Raw genomic sequence first — 17212 nt, forward strand, 5'->3', positions numbered from 1 at the left:
TAGCAGGCCAGGAAAATGAAGGAATATACCTGCCAATGAGAAATGTCAAAGAGGAGGAACAACCTGGCTGTCAATGGTCAATTTTGCCTGCTCCCCACCTGCCCTTGTCTAGGGAGTTTAGGAGAAAACAGTCCAAAAATCAGATGGTGTCTTGTCCCTATTTCAGTCTAATTTGAAAGCTTGGCCAACTTCCTTGCTCTCCCTCAGTTTTCCTTTTTGTTGAGTGGGCAGAGTCACTCAGATTTTTATTCCTCGGAGAGATACTCGAAAACAAAGGTGCTTTCAGGTTTGAAGTACTTCTGAGTTTTACCAGAGCACAAGCAGGACAGTAACGCAGTCAGTGAGTACTGGGTTTGCTTCTGGGCTAGGAGGAGTGTACACAAGGGAAACCATTCATCCGCTGTGTTCATCAAGTTCCCACCCTGTTCCCCAGACTGTGGCTACCTCTACATGGAGTAGACAGAGACAAAGGAATGGAATCCTGCCCTCAATCAAGGATTGTCTCTGCAGTTTCTTGATTTTTCTGAAAATGGAAATATAGATCTAACCAGAAAAATAAAACGAAGCCAATGAATAATTGAGAAGGAAAAAAGTTAAACCAGAACTGACTTAGCATAACTTAAAAACTGTGAAGTATTGTGGACGTAGCAATTGCACCAAGTAACTACCACCCATAGGGATGGGAAAACTAAGGGAACAGATTAGCATCATTAAAACAGAACAAAGACCCAGTAAGGCTGAAACTCAACTCAGACTTTGGAAGAGGGAGTGCTGCGCGGCTAGAGCTGGTGTCTCTGAGGGTACGTGATGGGATTGGTCCTACAAGGGTTTGAAAAATTTCAACATGCTTTCAGCTGCTGGGGTGAAGAAGCATCCCCTGAGCGATACGGACAGGAACCGGAAGGCGAATAAAGCAAGCAGGAAAAAACAGGAAGTAGCAGGTCCCTTCACCCCTCCAGCCTTGCTCACAGTCTCCCTCTAGTGTCTCCTTTTGGCAAAACAACAGAGAGGAGAGAGCAAAGCAGAAATGTGGTTTCAGAGCCTCAGCGCCAGCATAACAAAGAGGAAAAGAGAAGAGTCAGTTTGGAGTGGGGAGACAATTCCTTAATAACTGGCCCTCGGAAATAACCAAGGAGAGAAAGAGATATGTACCATTTGGGGGGCGGTGCTATAAAGACAGAGGGTAAAGAATAAGACTCAGAAGAAGCAAAAAAGTGGAACAAGAGGTAATTGGTAAAAAATGTAAGCCTTTGGAATTCACAAGCAAAATCTGAAGAGAGAGTAAACATAACACAGAATGTAAGATTAGGGCGAGGCCATTGGGGCGGGGACAGGTGGCAGTGAGACAGATAGATCTTAACATCAGAGGCATGAACTTTGATTTAAATACAAGTTCCATCAATTATTCAATGTAGGACCCTGGGCAACTTGCTCAAACTCTTTGAGTTTCTTTGTCTACCCCTGCAAAGTGGGGATGATAACACTATCTATGTCGTAAGGTTATTGTGAAGGGTGAATGAGATAATTTTGCAAAAGAGCTTAATGGAGTGAATGGCATAAACCAAGGTCTCATTGTTTTGTTCTGTTAACATATTTCAAATCTATTTACATTTATTATTCTCTTTAGTGATGCTATGGAAGAAGCTGTTATTTGTGTCCCAATATCCACTTTTCTTTCAGTATGATAATTTTTAGCTGGGCACATGGCTATGCAGAGTAATGAGTTCATCTCTCATCTGTCTTGTATCTGTACCCAGTAGACTAAGTTCTGACCAATAGGATAATAAGTCAAGTGACGGCGCAATTTCCAGCTAATGCCTTTAAGAGAACAGGGCACCCTCTCCTCTTCCCTTTCTCCCTTCTGCTGGCTGGAATGTAGACATCACGGGGAGCCATCTTCAACTTTATGGATGAAGGCAGCACCTTCGGGATGGCAGAGCAACAACGTAAAAGGAACCCACACGACAACATAACACAGCCGTCACAGCAGGTCAGACTTTGTGTAAGAGAGAAGTAAACTTCCACTGTGTTAAAGTCACTGTAATTTGGAGTGAACTAGACCTGGTCCCTGTCTTCACGTGGCTTGCATTCTAAAAGGAAAGTGTAGCTGTTATAAAGTTGTATCAGAGAAGATACTTTTAGTTACAGCAAACAAAATAACCAGAAACTAAAAGGTTGTGAAATAAAGGTTTGTTTCTCTCACATAAAAAAAAAAAATCGAGTGGTTCTGGAGTTCATTCAGTAGCTCAGCAATAACAGGACTCTGTGTCATCTTCTCTGTGATGCTCTTGCACCTGTCCTCATGGTGTAAAGATAGCGGCCACACCACCAAACATCACATCCTCACACACAAAAATATGTAAAGCAAGAAAAATGGGGAAAGATGTACTCCCTGTTTGTCTTTCTCTTCCATCAGGAGGGAAAGTCTTTGACAAGTGTCCTTATCAGGTTTGGTCTCAGGTCCCGTTGGTCAGGATTGGAACACATGCCAATGCCCTAGCAGCAAGGGAGACCAGGCAAGCAAGGAACTGATATTTTAGGCTTTATAAGCTTTGGAAGGTGGGCTCTGCAGGACAGGAAGAAGTAGGGTAGCAGTACTGTTAGGCATCAATCTTTATAGGAATGCTTCTTTGCTTTCTGTAATTTTCATGTGGGCAGGTTACTGCTGAAATTCTTCTCCAAATGTGCTTATTTATATCCTACCTTCTTGTTGAGTTGTCCCCTTGTATTGCAGAGGAAATAGAGTAAGGTTAATTACTTTTTTAAAAAGAAAATTTCTGTAACTAATTTTTAATTCAATTCTACCATGCATCAGGCTCTGCGTTGAATGCTTGATACACATTATATCATTTAATAAAGCATGGTTTCTGAAAATTGCTGGTCATCTGCTTGTTACCTTCCAAAGCACTGCATTTTAGTATGAATAAAAATAAAGCTCGATGATAGAAGGCACTGTGAATCAATTTTCAATATGCTCAAGAATCAACGTTGCAGAAAACAGACATCTTATTATCTTGGCCAAACTACATAAAGTGTTAGCTTAGCTTTTAGCTATGGCTTCAAATCAATTCTGATAATGGTGACAGAAAACACTGTGAAAAACTAAAACATATCCGGAATTTTCCTGTCAAACATACCAACCACTCCTTGGGAAATGAGACATTGGTCAAGAATTTAGATTGACTTACCAGGGTCATTCCAGGACTTATCAAAAAGTCTCAAAGTTCTTCTAATTTGCTTAAATATTTGCTGCAGTTTTGCACTCTGCCAGTTACTTGCAATGCATAAATTGCTACACATTCTCCTGTAGATTGTGAGCTTGCCTTTAAATCTGCTGAGTTTAAGGAATTAATGCTCAGAGACTTTATTAAAACTGTCACTCTTACATCCCATCACCCTCAAATAAATGGTCAGATTGCAGATATGGTAGAAGCTACTATAGATGCAATGAAGAAACTTGTAGAAAGAATTGTCCAATGAGACTAGACGGATTCCTCATCACGGAGCATGGCTCGAGGGTGGAGCCAGGTCTGTGGTTTAGCCAGCTGTGCAGAATCTCATGTCTTGGCTACATCTAGACTTCTATATGTATAGGCTCAACACAAACATAGCCTAGAATCATTGGTTCTCAAACCCGTGTAGTCATAATAATCACATTAAGGAGAATATTAAAAATATATATGCTTGTATCTTATCCCAAACTGTGTATTGTGTACATCTGGGCTAAAGTAAATGAATCTTCATATTTGACATGAGTCCCAGGTGGTTCCTATGCAGGTAGACTAGACCACAGACCATAATTTGAGAAACATGATCTAGATGCTCCTTGGTTGGCATCTACTATTCCAAAGTTGAGTTATACAATTTTAGTCTTTGTAAATAATTATGAAGTTGACCTAAAGTGGATTCCTTTAAAACTGAAATCACGTAGGCCAATGATTAGACATCAGAAAAATCAACATGGCATTACCATGTTGACCAGCATGAGGTTTGTATGTGTGTACACACACACACACACAAACATACACCAGCCCAGTGACTGAGAGAATCAGAGCTATTAAAGCATCTGATCTCCATCAGTTAGCAAATAACCTATCAAATCTATCAGAAATAGAATGTAAAGAACATGATAATTATTTTAAGACTACCACAAACTGCTATAATCAAGTCATCTGATAGTTTTATATCTATTGGTACAACAAAGATCAACTTGAGGTGTCCTCTACCAGGATAAACACTTATATTAATGTTAGGGAATAAGAGTAAAGATTTGATAGCCAAGAACTTAAGACACCTCAAATCTTACCCTAACAAATATCCTTATCTCCCCATAAGGTTCCCAAGAGAGATCTACGCAAAATATAGAAGCAGGACATTTAGAATAAAAGAACCACTGAATTAATAGCAGCACAAGAGCCTCCTACCATTTTACTCTGTTACGTGGCAGAATTGGAGCAAGTCTGTTTTTGTCTAGAGACCTAAGAAGGGCCTAAGATTCCCTCCCTCTTCCTGCAAATCTAACTTCTGAGGCGATTATATGAAGTCAAATCTGTGTGGAGGGGGATGGAAGACAGGCGCCAGGATACAGAGAAGAGAGAAGGAGTCAGTGAATGAGGAGTAAATACAGAGGGCGGGCCCTGGCCTGAGTCACCTATCACATCATACGTTGAGAGAGACTGAAAAATAATTAACCATGGTTCTCTAGAATGGCAGGCTCTGCCTAGATCTGCTTATTATATGAAGAGATATCGCAAGGGAGAAGGACCTAAGCCATTCCCACCTGTAAGAACTGGAAGCCTGCCTGTAACAACGGTATGGCCCTAAGGAGCGCTTTCATCTGACCAATCATATTAACAACTGCTTCCTCGCAGCAAGAACAGAGGGATGGGGCAGAGGCAGTGGAAGGGGAGACCAAGTTCGTTCCGGCTGTGATTCACTCCATAATTGGTTCTGATGTCAAAATGGAATTGTCAATCTGTTTCCTCACTCCTGCCCACATTTCTAAATCTTAACCAACTTTTAGGATTCAGTTCAAACACGTTCTTCTGCCTGACACCTAGGCAGGCAATTCTTCCCCTGCGATCACATGGCTCACAGCTATACCATCAGATATTTGCCAGCTCACCTATTGATAGATCGTGAATGACTACACTTATGAGAAAGTAAGTTAACCCTTGTATGAATTCATAGAATAATCAGGAGGGATCTCAGAAATGCGATCATGCCTCATCTCCTTAAGTGGATTCTCTATTCCTCAAACACAGAATTTCTGTTTCAAATATTTTTGTAGTCTTTGTATCACCTGTAATGTATAATCCAGAAATCCCCTCACTTACGGACAGTCAATTTACAAATTTTCATAGTAGCAAAGATTTTCACTCGGGCAAAAGTGAAGCAATCTGCTGGCCATCAACAGATGGTTGGACACGGTCCCCTGAGATGTGGGGATCAAGTCTTTCATTAATTAATGGCATGTCTGAAGCAGTTATCAGGTTATCAACTTATTTTTGATAAAAAATAAAAAAATGAAAATGCAAGCATATTTGGGGAAAATGTTTAAGAGGGTTTTAAAAATCAGAGCTGTCAAATAATGGCAGTTCTCCTACAAAACTTGACAGAAATATGTTGAGAGATTGCTTGTCGGGTATCCTGGGACTTCTGAACAAATAAGCTAATGAACAGCCTTTTGAATCTTGACTTGATCATAAGTTAAAGATGATTTTGGACTGGCATGTAGTAAGTGCTCAGTAAATTTATATCTGATTTTAATTTCTTTGACTTCAGAACTAAATTTTAACCTTCTCAAAGGCAAGAGCCTCATCAGCTGCTTCTTTTGGATTCCCCACAAAAGACGAAGCACAGTGCTAAACAGCATTGCCCACCATAGAAAGAGAACAAATTTTTAAAAATCATCATCCAAATAAGTCCATAGTACATACTTGTGTGTGAGATTCTACATGCTAACCCATATACTTTCCCTCCAAGAAAGTATCCCAGGAAAAGAAGGGAAGGGAAAGAATATGGAGAAGATTTTCAGACACTTGTGTGCAGCAGAGTATGTAAGTTCAGGTCAAACAGCTTGGTTTCTTCAGATGGAGGCGCTCATTAAGTATTCAGTTTTGGGTAAGTTGCCTAGTCATTCTGTGCCTCAGTTTACTCTTCTGTAAAATGGAGGTGACAATAGTAGCAGGACCTATCTCATACAGACACTCTGAGGCTTAAAAGAATTAGGGGTTGTCAAACTACCACCCACAGCTGAAATCTGGCTCATTACCTGTTTTTTTATAAATAAAGTTTTATTGGAACACACACACAAAAGAGTTAATGCATGTGAATGCTTAGAGCCTCCCTGCCCTCTAGCAAACACTCAGTGAATGCTAGCCATTGTTTTTGTGGTGTCAGAAGACCTAGATGGTAGTCCTAGCTCTGCTGCTACTGAGCCTTTTGATTCTGTTTCCTTGTCTAAGAAATGGAAATATTTAAATATTTAAACCAGATGACCTCTAGCACTAATTCTAACCCGAGTTTTTCATATTCATATTACTTATTCAGTAAAGAAAATGCATATGGTATTTGAAAGAAAAATATAGACAAAGAAAAAAGAAACCGAGCAGAGTAAATTATTTGACAGAATGCATCCTGCCTCCCCGTCTCACACCCAAAATAAAAAGCAGCTAAGAGAAGGAACAGGATACAAGAAGAGATAGTGACACTGTAAAAGGAAAGAAGAGGCAATATTGCACTCAGGGCTCTATTGCTTTTATTAACTGGGAGACAAATTCACTCAGAACTTTTAATTCTTCAAATAACAGGCATCATAAACACCCATTATCTGTTTGCTTGTGCCTGTAACATTTACTGTAATTCCTCAGATGAAAACCTCAGCTTCTAATATTACAGGACAAGGACGGAGTGAGGAAGGCTTAATGTAATTCAAGATATTCAAAGGTAAAAAGCTTCAAATGAAAATTATCACAATGAGCAAGAATAAAATTATTATAAAACTGTCACATTTCTAATATTTCCTATCACTTCTGACCATAAGCTCTGCAGCTATAAAAGCAATATCTTTTACTCCCCAGTGTGCAGTGGTGATGGTTCGCATTCTTCAAGGCTTATGATGTTAAAAATGCCTTTAATTATGTTCCAGATAGCTATTCGTAAGGCATTCTTAAACCTCTCCAAGGTCAGCATCTTCCTTCTCACTGATTCTCAGATCATCACTCTCTGATTCTAGCTTCACTGACACAATATTCATTTTATCCTGGGGAAAGACACAATTGCTGAATTGGTCACACTGGCATCCGGGACGGGAGCAAGACTGTCCCAGAAGGTGCCTTTGCTGGGCACTTGACGTCTGCATCGGTCTCCTCTGCCATTCTTTAGAGGTCAGCCAAAGAGAAAATTCAGACAGGTACTTAATGCAATTCAAAAGTCTGAGCGCTGCAAATAGCCACCACCTTTTGAGGCCATTTGGAGACCCTGAGTATCAAGCAGATGGTAAGCGGCACAGCCCCTTACAGATTTGTGTTTCTGGCAACACCTTGTAATGGGGAGCACGAAAGCAATGTTGAGTTGCCCATTGCAGTGCTAAGTGGGCACCTTGAAAATTGAAAACCTAAGTCTACCCATAGTTTATCCTGAATTTAAACAATCTCTGGCTATCCTGCATACAGTAATAGACTTTGCTCCCAAACCATTCATTTAAATGCTCAGACACTAAAACCCAAAAAAGAATCAACTTCATGGATGGATGGCCTTGTTAACAATAGCGACTGGGGTATGTTATATTTCAGGAGCACTGGCTCACCAAGTTCTTGTTAAGGGCATGGTAATTTTGGAAATGTCCTTGTTTTCAGGGGTTTTCTTTTCATTTACACACATACCCACACTCACAGACCCATACATCTGTTTCCCCTATGTGAAAGTTCAGAAAGGCTGTGAAAAATAAGTAGAAAGGGTATCCAAAGCCCAAAGCCATGCATTAGAAAGACCAAGTACAGACTGGGATACGGAGTCGCTTCCAGGCGCCAGCCAGGTAACGGGGAATGACTTCATTCTCTTTTAATAATTTTTAATAATAACTTTACTGTGGTTTTTCTGCTTATCGAGAGAAATCTATGCCCGTTATAGAAAATTTGGAAAATACAGAGATGTCATGGAATAAGTTCTACCACTCAGGGACCATCACTGATAAGATTTTGTTGTACATTTTTACCGAGTTCTTTTTATAAGCATAATTGCATTGTCTATTTGTTTTATACCTGTTCATTTCTAACCTCTACCTAATCACAACCTTTAATGACTTTGCTTATTTATTTGTTTATTGTCTGTCACCACACCCCCGTCCCCAAATGCTCCTTCTGCCCTGGAAAGTATGCTTCCAAAAGGGAAAGTTGTGTCCCGTTCTTTCCTTTCACAGAACCTGGGATCTCTTGGGTACCCAATAGATTAGTGAATGCACCAATTCATTGAGATCCTATTGAGCATGTAATTTTAGGTCTCATATTTCTCTCCCAACACTGCAACAGTATAATAAGCACATCTTGTATAACACTACACAATCTCTCCAATCTCTCCACTTATCCAAGTACTACAGGAGTGGCAGATCCCTGCAGGCCCTGGTGCAGCTAGAGAATGCCTCCCACAGACTTTTGCTTCCAGCCTGAAGGCATCCCTCATTCCCCAGACAGGGAGACTCATGGGAACCCTACGCATAACCTGGAGGTGTGCCCATAAGCCATGCTTGACCAATGACAGCCAGGAGCCAGTGGATAAATCCTCTTTTTATCCCTGAGGAAGATGGTTCTGAGATGTATTTCATAAACCCCTCTGAAGATCCTGATGGGTTTGAGTTCATCACCCATGGGCAACATGAAAACACATCCTCATTTTGTTTCTCCCTGTTTCCCTCTCCTGTGCTCTGTAAACCTGTTCCATGGACTCCCATCCTAAAGATCCTACTGGCACAAAGCCTTCATCTCAGAATCTGCTTCATAGGAAATCAGCCTAAGAAAAATAGAATTTTTATACATTATTATAAATTATTGAAGACAAATTTAATGGCTGTATAGTATTCTACTAATATAAATTACTACAGACAGGTAATAATTTTAATATTACTGTTTAGGTGGTTCATTGCTTTTAATCTTACAAATAAAGCTATGTAGAACATCTTCACATGTAAAGCTTTTTCCTCATTTAAGAAATGGAATTAGTGAGTCAGAGCTAAGAATCTTTTTTTTTTTTTTTTAGTTTTAGATCATATTGGCCAATTTCTTTCTGGAAAAGACTGTACCATTTAATAGTCCCACTAACAATATCTGAACTTGTTCTTTCATTGCAACATTGCCAACACTGGATATTATCTTTACTTGTATTTTTGATAATTTGGGAGTTGAATAGATTTTTTAATTTGCATTTATTTTATTTATAGTATTTCCTCTTTTGGAAACTGTCTCTTATGGAAGAGCAATACTTTTCAGAATTTTGTGAAGCTCTGGGTTAGACATACCCTACAGCATAAGCCAAATCCCCCTACAAGATGGTCATTTGGGTAATGAGGTTGGAAAGCAATTCAGAGGGAAGATTTGAGTTGGAACAAGAGGGAACTCTTAAATTGAATAAATATGGTGCCTACTACATGCTGGGTGCATTAGAAAATACTGAAGATCCAAAGATGAAAAAGATAGAAAATGTCATCTTGGAGCTAATAGTCTAGTGATCATGCTGAGGAGGAAACTAAATGTCTGAAATAAAGTCATCCTAGAGGACGGTTTGACTGGAAAGGGCAAAAAGTAGTTTAAAATCCTCTCATTTTAGATTAAGAAAAATAGATTGTTTGGACTGCATTTAGTTTGGCTATGAAAGAAAGTAAACAATGCTCATGGTTTAGAGCTAGACATACTGGATTAAGCTCAAGTGAGATCAAAGGGGGTAGATGGTAATGTGATACTATAATAAGAAAACCTGAGCATAAGAATCAGGCAACCCTGGTTTCAAAACTGAATTCAACCACTTCTAGTTTATGGCCTTGGGCAAGTTAGCTTCTCTGGATCTCTATTTTCTTATCTGTGAAATGAAAATTATAATACCATCCTGACAGAGTTGTTACGTGACTTCAAATAAGATCATGTATGGAATAGCCTAACAAATTCAATGGCACAAAGTAGAAAACCAATAAAAATCATAAAGAAAAAAAGTTAATGCTTTTTTAAAGTCAAAGGCAAAATTCCTCTGAGGATGAGAATTGTATTTTGTTACATAAAATAGATCAGTGTCACATTTCACTGTGAAAAGATAGACCCGAGACCAGAGTCTGAAAATGAAGGAAAGACTCTAGAAGATAGCAACTATGAAGAAGGTAAAAAGTAGTAACCAAACAAAAAAGATGCTGATTAAAGAGAAACTGTTCCAACAACTTTTTCAGTAATGAAGGATATGAAACGTCCACTTAAAAGTTGTTTGTTGCATGGTGACCAAAGTTAATGATACCTGAAATTTGCTAAGAGTGTAATGAAATTTTCTGAGAGTCTTTTGTGTTCTCAACACTCAAACATATAAAAGGTAACTATGTGAGGTGATGGACATGTTAATTAAAATGATTGTGGCATCATCACACAATGTATATGTATATCAAATAATTACATCGTTCACCTTAAATATATGAATATTATCAATTATACCTCAACAGAGCTGGAAAAAAAGTGACTTTTCTGCTCACCAAAATTGGGTGTTACCATCTTCAATTTTGACAATAAGATTTGTGAATTGTTTTTATTTAATAATTGTTTTAAGTTGCATATTTTATTATTAGTGGGGTTGAAGACTTCCCCCACATTGAAATAATAAAAATATTCTCTTGAAAAAAAAGTTATTTGCTGGGCAATGCTGAGATGTAACCCATCCTTCTATTTCTAGAACTACAACAAAACAAATACCTCTGTGATGAATGTGTTAATTAATTTGATTGAGGTAATCTTTTCACAAGGTATACATATATCAAGAATCACATTGTATACTTTAAGTATATTACAATTTTATTTGTCAATTATACCTCAATAAAGCTAGAGAACAAAAACAAAAACCTCCAAAAATCTTTGCTGTACACATAGTCTAGTATCAAGTGTGTTAACTAATACACATATATGGGTTTAAGATTACTAGCAGCTCTTTTTCTTCCACCATCAGGACCGGTTTGTTGAAAAAACGTGTTAGATATAGGAATTACAAAAAATGATGCATGCATACCTAAAATATTTTTATCTACTAATTTTTGCATGTGAATCTAATACCTTCTACTCAAGTAAAATTCTCTCAGTTGGCTTCCCAGCCATCTTTCTTGCATAAACCATACCTATAATACAGCATTAATTTCCATTTTGGTTTTGCTAAAGTGGAACAAGAACTTAAAGACACTTGCAGAATAATCTGAGTACAGAATCCTTCTAGAGTCTTCTAAATTTTTCCAAATCTATTACTGTTATTTTTCCCAGTTTTAATTTAATGCTGTTTTTAAACAACTCATCTTTATGGAGACTTGCCATTATTATTTCATAATAGACAAAAGTTTTCTTACTCAATTATTTAAACAGTTAGGATAATATTTCTATAAATTAATTACTTATACTAAAACACATATGTAGTAAGGCAGTTTGGTAACAGACATCTCTAATTTTGCTAAACATACAACCTGACTGGTAGAGGTGCATGTGCATGAGTGTAGTTCTAGAGGGTGGCCTATAATGACTTCTGTTTCTAGCAGTATGGCAAACTAGATCTTCCTGAACAACCTGCTTGACTGGCACAGCTAAATTGTTGGATAAAACATATATGTTCAATCTTCTAAAAAGAACTGCTGAGTCAGCATAAAAGGAAGTCCTTCACAGAGGTCAAAGAAAAAGTGGAAACAGGAAACTTGAAAGATAAAAGATACCAAAATCAAATTATATGTAGAGGTTTCTAGTAAACTCTGGAGTTCCTGAGCTCTGCTTTGATGTTGTAAAAGGTAAGGGGACTGGAGTTAAAATCTAGGATTTGCCCAAGGATGGAACCTGTGAAGACAAACTCCACTAGGCTCAGCTTCCAAGGACTGCCTACTCAAGGTAAAAAGAGACACAAGGAAAATTGCATTTATCAGTTCATTGCATTTATTGATTCTATGCTGAGTCGAGAGAGAAAAAATCTCATTTGAGAATTTGTTACCAATAGGCAATCACTATAGAAGTTTACAATCCAAATCCATGCTACCATTTGAATAATAATTTTAAAAATTCTAAACACATAGAGTGATCCTGTGTTAGTAATGCTACCAAATATCCTAAACAAACACAAATGTAGTTTGGAGGAATCCAACTACAGCCTTGGCTTCAAGAAATTGTCACAAAGTGCCAAGGAAAATGAGCAGACCACAGCCAAAAATCACAAAACACAAAAGTGACAGCCAGCAGGAACAATGAGATGGCAAATCAGAACTGAAAGTCTTCAGTAACTGCAATATCAGATGCAGAGTATAAAATATACGAATTCAATATGTTTAAAGAAATAAAAGAGAAGCTTGAAAGTAAAACAGAGGAAAGAGACTCTAAAGAGCAACTAAATAGATTTGGAAAGACCTAAATTACACTCCTAGACATGAAAAATAAATTAATTAAAATTAAACATAGAATGGGTAAATTAAACAGCAAATTGGAGACAACAGACAAGAGTGTTAATGAGCTGAAAGATCCAAATAAATTATCTAGAATGCATCCCAGAGAGAAAACTGATTGGAAGCATAAAAGGGGGTAAGAGTCATAAAGAATAGAGGGAAAATATCCAGCATAAACCTAACTGGTAGTCCAGAAAGAGAAGGTATTAGTCAAAATAGGCTAGTCTATGACATAGCAACAAAGTAAGCCCCAAGTTTTAGTGGCTTAACAAAACTAGTGTTTTTCTCACTCAAAGTCCAGTATGAATCAGGCAACTGTTCAGGGAAATATTCTCCCCTGAAGAGCCCCAGAGATACTGTGGATCTTCCATCTCAGTGAGTGGTCCCCACAGTTTCTGCCAAAGGAGAAGAGAAAGCTGGAGGGTCACAGAATAATCAAAAATGATAAGGTGAATGCATAGCATTAGCTCTGCCTCTGTTTGCCCTTCAGTCATGAAACCATTCCATTCTTCCACCTACACATAGAACACACTCAATCCCAAACAAAAGTCCCATCTAGTTGCTGCTCTCAGCTCAAAATCCAAAGATTTTGATAATCATATTAGTTTCTTCAAACATAGGCTCTCTTTTCATGAGATCTGTGAATTAAAACGTCATCATTATGCTCCATCCTACCAAATCAACAATGACGAAAGGGAAAAAAATTGCAATAAATATTTCCATTCTGAAAGGAAATGAATGAAAGATATAATATAACATAATATAATATTTCACTAAAATCCACTGGGCAGACATAGTGCATGCTCCTTATTCAAAGGAGATTTTCCTTGATTAAACCCTGATTTTCCTATTTTAAAATCTTTTTCCATTGGTCTTATGCCCTGTGGTGTCATGCTGTAAATTATTCCTTTTTACTTACTATCCTTTGCCACATCTAAAGTGGGCTTTGGGAGTCAATCACTCTTGTGGTCTGCACAGATTTCACAACTGATTTTCTGTTTATGAAAAGCTGGAACCCAAAAGTTGGTTTAAATTGTAAAAGTCATATGCTTTTTAAAAATCCAGGCTAATAGTTTCTTTGTCAATATAGGTTTTCTAAAAAATTAAGTTTCTGATCTACCTGCTTTCAGTCAGTTACACATGCCCATAATGATATCAGAAGTACCCTTAGAGACATCGTCTTCAGATATGATTTATTTCTTTGTTTTTTTTGTCCCACATACCTCTCTCTCTCCATTTAATGGCAGATATTTTAAGGCTATTTGGAATAATGAGTGAAGTGGCCAAACCTATAATGTGATGTTATCCTGGGTCATTTTATCTGTTGATAGGTTTTTTTTCATCTTTATTGGATTATAATTGCCTTACAATGTTGTGTTAGTTTCTGCTGTACAACAAAGTGAATCAGCTATATGTATACATATATCCCTACCCTCTTGAACCTCCCTCCCACCCACCCCATCCCACCCCTCTAGGTCATCACAAAGCACCAAGCTGATCTCCCTGTGCTATGCAGAAGCTTCCCACTAGCTATCTATTTTACACATGGTAGTGTATATATGTCAATGCTACTTTGCTAGTTGCCACTTTTAGATCTTTTGGCTTTTTCAATTTTGCAAGGTTTTGAGTTTCTAGATTCTCTCTATTTTCTTTTATTGTGCTAGCAAACTGACCCTACCTCTCTTGAACAAATCCCATTTTTATAACATTGTCACAGGTTGGGTTCTCCAGAAAGCAGATTTCAATAGGAGTTTAATGTACAAGATGATTATTAACGAATGGCCTTCGGATCAGCAATGGTGAAAGAGAAGGAAAGACAAGAGGGTTAAACAGAGGGAGAAATTGAAATATGAAGGAGGCCCATGAAAGCCTCAGTCTATGCCACAGGGAACTCTGGAACTAAAATAGCCCAAGAAAATTGACACATACTATGCCAAAATGACTGGGTGTTTATATATCAGTTTTAATCAGTCAGTAGATATAAGCCACTCCAGGAAGGTTGTGACTTTGGGCAAGGTGGCTATCTCCAGCCAAGAAATTCTGTGAAGAGACTGTTATCTAAAGGATCGCCGGTAATAGAACTTCCAGACACAGGGGAATGAATACTGTGAAGAGACATCTAAGCAAAACATCTTGTCCATCACATTCCACCCCTTGTGACCCTCAACTATACTTCTTAGCATGTTTGAGGAGTAGATTCTCTACAACCCCAGTAGGCCTCTTTTCCTGGAGGAAACTTAGAAGAGGAAGGATGGTGGAACATAAAGATAGCCCCCACTACTGCAGATGGTTTCTGGGCCATAACTAATGTTCAGTGTCTCCATCCTCCACTATACAATGCAATCCACAGATGTCATGGTTGTAGGCCCCCTTGCATGTTTATTTGCTATAAACTGGCACAATATTATGTGGATAGACCAGCGAGTCAAAGATCTGGAAGCCCTTCAGCAGTGGTGCTGGTTGAGCCCCTGAAGGCAGGAAAAAGAGAACACATACATGGAATATGTATTTATTCCTGTGAGACTCAATCACTAGACCTTCAACGGTAGAAGGAGCCCAATGCAGTCAACTTGCCATCACCTGGCTATTGGTTTATTCAAAGAGTGGTTCTGTATCAGGGTCTCATCATTGATATCTATTATCAATCAACTGATCATTCAGCAGTGGCAAGAGCGCTATCAGCCTTGATGAGTGTAAGTCCATGTTGTTGAGGCCATTCATGGCCTCCATCTCTGTCACCATGGATATCTCATTCATGTGCCCATCATACCAGCAATGGGTGGACAAGGACAGATGCTGGCCAATGACAACCAGCCAAGTCAGTACCTCTTTCATGGAAGATGCTTTCTTATGGACATTAACGTCTTATAAAGATGTTTACACTTAGCACTTATTCCCGTGTATTCACCTACATGCCTCTATGCCAGATTACCTTGTCACGAGACTTCTATTTTTTCTCCTTTCAGATGTCTTATCACCTGTTCAGGACATTCACATCTTCCCATGAATCCATATATATTTTATCCTGAGGTGGTCCCTCCTCTGGTCGCACAAAATGATAACCAGGTGCACCACTTGTATATCTGCCAAACTTGAGTGGAACCAGCATCCCGTCCACCCACATTCCACTGGCCATAACTCCATCTCTTTCAACTCTAACTGAAAGACAACTAGACAAGCTAACATTATTCTATGCCTGAATGTTCAAAGCTTTGCCTCTGCCACAGAGATAATAGAGAATACAGAAAAAGTAATGTTCAAAAATGGTTGAGAATTTTCCAGAACTATTTAAAGACACCAATATTCAGGTCTAGGTATTACAATAAATCCCAAGAAGATTAAATTAAAAGAAATAGACACCTCAATCATCATCATAATACTGAAGATCACCAAAAAAAGAGATCTTAAAAGACAAATTGCCCACAAAGAAATGGATATTAGACCAATTTATGACTTATCAATAACAACAATGAAAGCCAGGTAGTAATGGAATAATACCCCCGTTGTTATGAGAAAAAAGTTTAACTATTGTTCAAGAAAAAGGGTAAAGACATATTTAGACAGATAATATATGAGAAGCTCAACCCAGCTTCTCCCTAGAGTAAAGTCTATGGGATGTACTATAAACAGAAGGAGAACAATCACAGAGTATCTGAGATAGAGTGATCAGAAAAAAATAGGAAATGTGGGTGAATTTAAATCAACATTGACTGTTCAAAATAACTATAAGAAATTTTAGTTGTTGTGGAAAATAAAGGAGAATTAAAATACATAATATTAAGACTCAAATTGGAAAGAGGGGTGATCAAGGTTAAAGTATTTAAGGTCCTTGAATATCTCGTAGGACAATGAAGTGGTGGTGATTGGTGGTGGTGGTTAAATAAACCTGTTAAAAGTGTTTGAGTAACAAAAAATAATACACTGAGCACATAACATCCAACCATATAAAGGGAAAAAATAAAACAAAGAAAAGAAAATAAGACTTAGCCAAATAAGTATGTCACAGAAGACAGATACAGACATAGATACATCATATTATTTTACTTACATATAGATAAAAATAAGACAATATACTTTCATGTGTACATATAAAATCATAAAGGAAATTTAGAGCGTAATTCAGAGAAAATTCAAGGCAGTGTTTACCCTGCGGAGAGCGCAGGATGGGGGAGAGCAGTGAGAGGGTGCCGTGGGGGAGGGGCATACATGTTTCTATTTTTAAGCTAGAGGGTGGGCACTCAGGTATTTACCTTATTATTCCCTTTTAAAGGAATCATAAATGTTTTAAATACTCTTTTGCATGTGTGATATATTTCATCAAAAAAATATACTTAAAAAAAACGTGGACTGCTAACTGAGTATTCAAATTGCCAGGAGTGTTAGTCAGTATGAATTGTCAGCACATATATTTTAGAGAAGGAATGGAGAGTGTCAATTAAAGCAATAAATCAATCCAGAAAAGCATTAATCCAGCAATTTGATTAAGTAGAGATCAGATAAGAGTGATTTCACTCTGGGTAAATACAACTATTTAAATGTGCTCTCCCAGGGGAGGAGAGAAGA

This window comes from Eschrichtius robustus, chromosome 4, assembly GCF_028021215.1.
Source record: "Eschrichtius robustus isolate mEscRob2 chromosome 4, mEscRob2.pri, whole genome shotgun sequence".
NCBI classification, from domain to species: domain Eukaryota; kingdom Metazoa; phylum Chordata; class Mammalia; order Artiodactyla; family Eschrichtiidae; genus Eschrichtius; species Eschrichtius robustus.